Source organism: Gorilla gorilla, chromosome 16, assembly GCF_029281585.2.
Source record: "Gorilla gorilla gorilla isolate KB3781 chromosome 16, NHGRI_mGorGor1-v2.1_pri, whole genome shotgun sequence".
In the NCBI taxonomy this organism is placed as follows: Eukaryota; Metazoa; Chordata; class Mammalia; order Primates; family Hominidae; genus Gorilla; species Gorilla gorilla.
This window is the reverse complement of record NC_073240.2, coordinates 38,103,019-38,111,478: the sequence shown is the minus strand read 5'-3', so window position 1 is coordinate 38,111,478 and position 8,460 is coordinate 38,103,019.

Below are 8,460 nucleotides of genomic sequence, written 5' to 3'. Positions count from 1 at the left end.
TCTAATCTTGTCTTCTTGCTTTATTTCATTAAGTTGATCTTCAAACTCTGATGTCTTTTCTTCTGCTTGATCAATTTGGCTATGGATACTTGTGTATGCTTCAGGAAGTTGTCATGCTGTGTTTTTCAGCTCCATCAGGTCATTTATGTTCTTCTCTAAACTGGTTATTCTAGTTAGCAATTCCACTAACCTTTTTTCAGAGTTCTTAGCTTCCTTGCATTGGGTTAGAACATGCTCCTTTAGCTCAGAGAAGTTTGTTATTAACCACCTTCTGAAGCCTACTTCTGTCAATTCATCAAACTTATTCTCCATCCAGTTTTGTTCCCTTGCTGGCAAGTAGTTGTGATCCTTTGGAGGAGAAGAGATGTTCTGGTTTTTGGAATTTTCAGTCTTTCTGTGCTGGTTTTTCCTCATCTTCGTGGATTCATCCACCTTTGGTTTTTTTATGTTGGTGACCTTTGGATGGGGTTTTTGTGTGGACAGCCTTTTTGTTGCTCTTGATGCTATTCCTTTCTGTTTTTTAGTTTTCCTTATAACAGTCAGGCCTCTCTGCTGCAGGTCTGCTGGAGTTTGCTGGAGGTCCACTCTAGACCCTGTTTATCTGGGTATCACCAGCAGAGGCTGCAGAACAGCAAAGACTGCTTCCTTTTCCTTCCTCTGGAAGCTTCGTCCCAGAGGGGCATCTGTCAGATGCCAGCCAGAGGTCTCTTATATGAGGTCTCTGTCAACCCCTGCTGGGAGGTGTCTTCCCAGTCAGGAGGCACAGGGGTCAGGAACCCACTTGAGGAGGCAGTCTGTCCCTTAGCACAGCTGTGATGGGAGATCCACTGCTGTCTTCAGAGCCGACAGGCAGGAACATTTAAATCTGCTAAATGTTCAGCAGCCCCTCTCCCCAGGTGCTCTGTCCCAGGGATATGGGAGTTTTGTCTATAAGCCCTTGACTGGGGCTGCTGCCTTTCTTTCAGAGATGCCCTGCCCAGAAAGGAGAAATCTAGAGAGGCAGTCTGGCTATAGCAGCTTTGCCAAGCTATGGTGGGCTCCACCCAGTTTGAACTTCCCAGTAGCTTTGTTTACACTCTGAGGGGAAAACCACCTACTCAAGCCTCAGTAATAGTGGATGCCCCTCCCCTGACCAAGCTCGAGTGTCCCAGGCCAACTTCAGACTGCTTTGCTGGCCACGAGAATTTCAAGCCAGTGGATCTTAGCTTCCTGGGCTTCATGGGGGTGGGATCCACTGAACTAGACCACTTGGCTCCCTGGCTTCAGCCCCCTTTCCAGGGGAGTGAATAATAGATGGTTCTGTCTCACTGGTATTCCAGGTGCCACTTGGGGATGAAAAAAAAATTCAGCTAGCTGAGTGTCTGCCCAAATGGCTGCCCAGTTTTGTGCTTGAAACCCAGGGCCCTGGTGGTGTAGGCACCTGAGGGAATCTCCTGGTCTGCAGGTTGTGAAGACCATGGGAAAAGCATACTGTCTGGGCCAGAATGCACCATTCCTCATGGTACAGTCCCTAATGGCTTCCCTTAGCTAGGGGAGGGAGTTCTCCGACCCCTTGTGATTCCTGGGTGATGCGATGTCCCACCATGCTTAGGCTTACCCTCCTTGGGCTGCACTTACTCTCTAACCAGTCCCAGTGAGATGAGCTGGGCACCTCAGTTGGAAGTGCAGAAATCACCCACCTTCTGCATTGATCTCTCTGGGAGCTGCAGACTAGAGCTGTTTCTATTCAGCCATCTTGCCAGCCACACCGCTGATCTGCCTTTTTGAAATATTGTGTTTTTATAAGCTCCCTTTGACATATTTCTATAATATTAAACAGTTCAGTGCAACCTACACTTAAATATGTTAATAATAAAAAGTATTAAAATGAATACATTTACATCACACCCATTTCTAATATCCATAATCTATTTTCTTCTATATAGAGTAGAAGTCATTTGAAATTTAACATATTAATCATAAAGACATTTGTTTTTCCATTTTGTTAACTTTTTGTCACATGCTTTTGTTACTGACCACATTATAGAACAAATGAGAAGAATTTAAAACAATAGGCACAGTACCTGCCTTGAAAAAATATATGATTTAAATTCTTTCTTGGGGAGACAAGACAAACAAGATAAATTCCTGCATGACTCCAGTAATTGCCAAAGTAAGTAGAAGAGAAGCAAACAGAAAAACCGTGCTAATTGATTGAAGAAAAGGGGATAATAAATCTGAGAGAGCCACCTGGGAGAGTTTTAAGCCCAGCAAAGTATGGCTCAATAAAAAAAAAATGTTAAAGGAAAACCACTGGGTGACATGAAGAGGGGATTGCACTGAATTTAGGTTACAAGACAAGGCATTCAATTTTAGGTGCTGAAAAGAGAGAGACATAGAGAAATGAGAACCATGAAAACAACCTGGGGAACATAGCAGGCAATAAAAATAAATGAATAAATGTTTATTATTATTAAAATAAATGTGGCAATGGTAAGAATACTTCACATAAAGGCAATGAATATATAACATCAACGTAATGGTTGAAATGACTTGGGAGGTAATGTTTTAGGGTGGAAATTGGCTAGAGTCTGGTAAACCAAGGAGAATAACACAAATAATAGAAGTGTAAAGCCCTAGTAGAGGCAAGGCAAAAAGGGATAGAGAAAATGGAACAATGCTTTGGAGAAACAAATGCCTAATTATGAAAAATTACTACAGGGTACTGATTTAGTAACCAAAACAATGATGACACTCATCACTCTTTTTTATGAAAACTAGTGAAGACTAGCATAAGACTGGTCTGTTTCTGGCATGTGAACAAATCATGATATTTTGTGTGCTCAGCTTTTTGTTGAGGATGAGTGGGAGGAAAAGAGACAGATACAAAGAGAGAGAAAGAGAAACTGTTCTGGCCCACTATATAATGTTACTCTACTAAAACTGCTCTTTTAATTTCTTCAAATTTTTAAAAAGACAGAATTATATACCATACCCAAATGGCATTATCAATACTGTTATGTTTAATGCAAATTTTATGCCATATTGTCAACCCATTTCCTTTTCTTCTGTCTTCACAGAATTCTCTCTGGAATCTATGGCCTAATTCAGTGTGCATCACATTTTTTTTATTTCAGAGAAATGAGCAAATATAAGTTCTGTGACTAGACATGCTCATTTGACATTTTGCACCAAATACACATTTTATAAATTCTATCTTTAGAATCAAGGAACTGACTGAAAATTCCTAACAGAAAATTCCTTCTGTGTTTAATTATAAGGATTTATAATGTATAAGCTACTTTTAATGATTTTTCTACCATTTTTTTATGACTGTGCCTTACTTTTGTTCCGGTTGTAAACTACCTCAAAATCTAGTGTCTTAGAATAAAAACAATTATTTATTTAGCTGACATATAGGCACTTCAGGAAGGGTATTATGGGGAAGACTTGCCCTTGCTCCACTTATCAGCTGAGGTGACTCAATTGAGCATTGTACAACCTACAGCACTTCCAAGATAGCTCACTCACCCAACTGGCAAGGTGATGGTGGCTGTCTGCTGAGAGGTCAGGACCAGAGGCTTAATTCTTTTTCTCATGGATCTCTCCACGTGGACCTCTCTGTGAGTTGGTTTGGCTTCCTCAGAGTACAATATCTGATTTCCAAGTGTGAGGATTCCAAGAAAACAGGTAGAAGATATATCACATTTTATGACCTAAGCTTGGAAGTCACAGAGCCTCCTTCTTGCCATAGTCTCAAGTCAGCCCAGATTCAAGGAAGGGATCACATGCCTCACCTCTCAATGGGAGGAATGGCAAAGTCACAGGATAATATGAATTATGTGGGATGTGAGATACTATAGTGGCCATGGATATGATTTGGATCTGTGTCCCTACCCAAATCTGATGTTCAATTATAATCCACAATGTTGGAGGTGGAGGCTGGTGGAAGGTGATTGGCTCATGGTGTCAGTTTCCCAGGAATCATTTAGCACCATCCCCTTGATGCTGTCCTTGTGATAATGAGTGAGTTCTTGCAAGATCTGATTGTTTTGAAGTGTGTGGCACCTACCCCATCTCTCTCTTGTTCTTGCTCCTGTCATATAAGATGTTTGTACCGCTGGGGAGGAGCCAACATGGGCGAATAGGAACAGCTCCTGTCTACAGCTCCCAGCGTGAGCAACGAAGAAGACAGGTGATTTCTGCATTTCCATCTGAGGTACCGGGTTCATCTCACTAGGGAGTGCCAGACAGTGGGCACAGGTCAGTGGGTGCGCGCACCGTGCGTGAGCCGAAGCAGGGCGAGGCATTGCCTCACTTGGGAAGCGCAAGGGGTCAGGGAGTTCCCTTCTGAGTCAAAGAAAGGGGTGACAGACAGCACCTGGAAAATCGGGTCACTCCCACCCAAATACTGTGCTTTTCCGACGGGATTAAAAAACGGCGCACCACGAGATTATATCCCGCACCTGGCTTGGAGGGCCCTATGCCCAGGGAGTCTCGCTGATTGCTAGCACAGCAGTCTGAGATCAAACTGCAAGGCAGCAGCAAGGCTGGGGGAGGGGCACCCGCCATTGCCCAGGCTTGCTTAGGTAAACAAAGCAGCTGGGAAGCTCGAACTGGGTGGAGCCCACCACAGCTCAAGGAGGCCTGCCTGCCTCTGTAGGCTCCACCTCTGGGGGCAGGGCACAGACAAACAAAAAGACAGCAGTAACCTCTGCAGACTTAAATGTCCCTGTCTGACAGCTTTGAAGAGAGCAGTGGTTCTCCCAGCACGCAGCTGGAGATCTGAGAATGGGCAGACTACCTCCTCAAGTGGGTCCCTGACCCCTGACCCCCGAGCAGCCTAACTGGGAGGCAACCCCCACCAGGGGCACACTGACACCTCACACGGCAGGGTATTCCAACAGACCTGCAGCTGAGGGTCCTGTCTGTTAGAAGGAAAACTAACAAACAGAAAGGACATCCACACCAAAAACCCATCTGTACATCACCATCATCAAAGACCCAAAGTAGATAAAACCACAAAGATGGGGAAAAAACAGAACAGAAAAACTGGAAACTCTAAAAAGCAGAGCGCCTCTCCTCCTCCAAAGGAACGTACTTCCTCACCAGCAACGGAACAAAGCTGGATGGAGAATGACTTTGACGAGCTAAGAGAAGAAGGCTTCAGATGATCAAATTACTCTGAGCTACGGGAGGACATTCAAACCAAAGGCAAAGAAGTTGAAAACTTTGAAAAAAATTTAGAAGAATGTATAACTAGAATAACCAATACAGAGAAGTGCTTAAAAGAGCTTATGGGGCCGAAAACCAAGGCTCGAGAACTATGTGAAGAATGCAGAAGCCTCAGGAGCCGATGCAATCAACTGGAAGAAAGGGTATCAGCGATGGAAGATGAAATGAATGAAATGAAGCGAGAAGGGAAGTGTAGAGAAAAACGAATAAAAAGAAATGAGCAAAGCCTCCAAGAAATATGGGACTATGTGAAAAGACCAAATCTACGTCTGATTGGTGTACCTGAAAGTGATGGGGAGAATGGAACCAAGTTGGAAAACACTCTGCAGGATATTATCCATGAGAACTTCCCCAATCTAGCAAGGCAGGCCAACGTTCAGATTCAGGAAATACAGAGAATGCCACAAAGATACTCCTCAAGAAGAGCAACTCCAAGACACATAATTGTCAGATTCACCAAAGTTGAAACGAAGGAAAAAATGTTAAGGGCAGCCAGAGAGAAAGGTCGGGTTACCCTCAAAGGGAAGCCCATCAGACTAACAGTGGATCTCTCGTCAGAAATCCTACAAGCCAGAAGAGAGTGGGGGCCAATATTCAACATTCTTAAAGAAAAGAATTTTCAACCCAGAATTTCATATCCAGCCAAACTAAGCTTCATAAGTGAAGGAGAAATAAAATACTTTACAGACAAGCAAATGCTGAGAGATTTTGTCACCACGAGGCCTGCCCTAAAAGAGCTCCTGAAGGAAGCACTAAACATGGAAAGGAACAACTGGTACCAGCCACTGCAAAATTATGCCAAAATGTAAAGACCATCGAGACTAACGAGCAAAATAACCAGCTAACATCATAGTGACAGGATCAAATTCATACATAACAATATTAACTTTAAATGTCAATGGACTAAATGCTGCAATTAAAAGACACAGACTGGCAAATTGGATGAAGAGTCAAGACCCATCAGTGTGCTGTATTCAGAAAACCCATCTCACGGGCAGAAACACACATAGGCTCAAAATAAAAGGATGGAGGAAGATCTCCCAAGCAAATGGAAAACAAAAAAAGGCAGGGGTTGCAATCCTAGTCTCTGATAAAACAGACTTTAAACCAACAAAGATCACAAGAGACAAAGAAGGGAGACAAAGAAGGCCATTACATAATGGTAAAGGGATCAATTCAACAACAAGAGCTAACTATCCTAAATATATATGCACCCAATACAGGAGCAGCCAGATTCATAAAGCAAGTCCTGAGTGACCTATAAAGAGACTTAGACTCCCACACATTAATAATGGGAGACTTTAACACCCCACTGTCAACATTAGACAGATCAACAAGACAGAAAGTCAACAAGGATACCCAGGAATTGAACTCAGCTCTGCACCAAGTGGACCTAATAGACATCTACAGAACTCTCCACCCCAAATCAACAGAATATACATTTTTTTCAGCACCACACCACACCTATTCCAAAATTGACCACATACGGGGAAGTAAAGGTCTCCTCAGCAAATGTAAAAGAACAGAAATTATAACAAACTATCTCTCAGACCACAGTGCAATCAAACTAGAACTCAGGATTAAGAATCTCACTCAAAACCGCTCAACTGCATGGAAACTGAACAACCTGCTCCTGAATGACTACTGGGTACATAACGAAATGAAGGCAGAAATAAAGATGTTCTTTGAAACCAATGAGAATAAAGACACAACATACCAGAATCTCTTGGACGCATTCAAAGCAGTGTGTAGAGGGAAATTTATAGCACTAAATCAAAGCAGTGTGTAGAGGGAAATTTATAGCACTAAATGCCCACAAGAGAAAGCAGGAAAGATCCAAAATTGACACCCTAACATCACAATTAAAAGAACTAGAAAACCAAGAGCAAACACATTCAAAAGCTAGCAGAAGGCAAGAAATAACTAAAATCAGAGCAGAACTGAAGGAAATAGAGAGACAAAAAAACCCTTCAAAAAATTAATGAATCCAGGAGCTGGTTTTTTGAAAGGATCAACAAAATTGATAGACCGCTAGCAAGACTAATAAAGAAAAAAAGAAGAATCAAATAGACGCAATAAAAAATGATAAAGGGGATATCACCACTGATCCCACAGAAATACAAACTGCCATCAGAGAATACTACAAACACCTCTACGCAAATAAACTAGAAAATCTAGAAGAAATGGATAAATTTCTGGACACATACACTCTCCCAAGACTAGACCAGGAAGAAGCTGAATCTCTGAATAGACCAATAATAGGCTCTGAAATTGTGGCAATAATCAATAGCTTACCAACCAAAAAGAGTCCAGGACCAGATGGATTCACAGCCGAATTCTACCAGAGGTACAAGGAGGAACTGGTACCATTCCTTCTGAAACTATTCCAATCAATAGAAAAAGAGGGAATCCTCCCTAACTCATTTTATGAGGCCAGCATCATTCTGATACCAAAGCCAGGCAGACACACAACCAAAAAAGAGAATTTTAGACCAATATCCTTGATGAACATTGATGCAAAAATCCTCAATAAAATACTGGCAAAACGAATCCAGCAGCACATCAAAAAGCTTATCCACCATGATCAAGTGGGCTTCATCCCTGGGATGCAAGGCTGGTTGAATATACGCAAATCAATAAATGTAATCCAGCATATAAACAGAGCCAAGGACAAAAACCACATGATTATCTCAATAGATGCAGAAAAAGCCTTTGACAAAATTCAACAACCCTTCATGCAAAAAAATCTCAATAAATTAGGTATTGATGGGACGTATTTCAAAATAATAAGAGCTATCTATGACAAACCCACAGCCAATATCATACTGAATGGCCAAAAACTGGAAGCATTCCCTTTGAAAACTGGCACAAGACAGGGATGCCCTCTCTCACCACTCCTATTCAACATAGTGTTGGAAGTTCTGGCCAGGGCAATGAGGCAGGAGAAGGAAATAAAGGGTATTCAATTAGAAAAAGAGGAAGTCAAATTGTCCCTGTTTGCAGACGACATGATTGTATATCTGGAAAACCCCATTGTCTCAGCCCAAAATCTCCTTAAGCTGATAAGCAACTTCAGCAAAGTCTCAGGATACAAAATCAATGTACAAAAATCACAAGCATTCTTATACACCAACAACAGACAAACAGAGAGCCAAATCATGAGTGAACTCCCATTCACAATTGCTTCAAAGAGAATAAAATACCTAGGAATCCAACTTACAAGGGATGTGAAGGACCTCTTCAAGG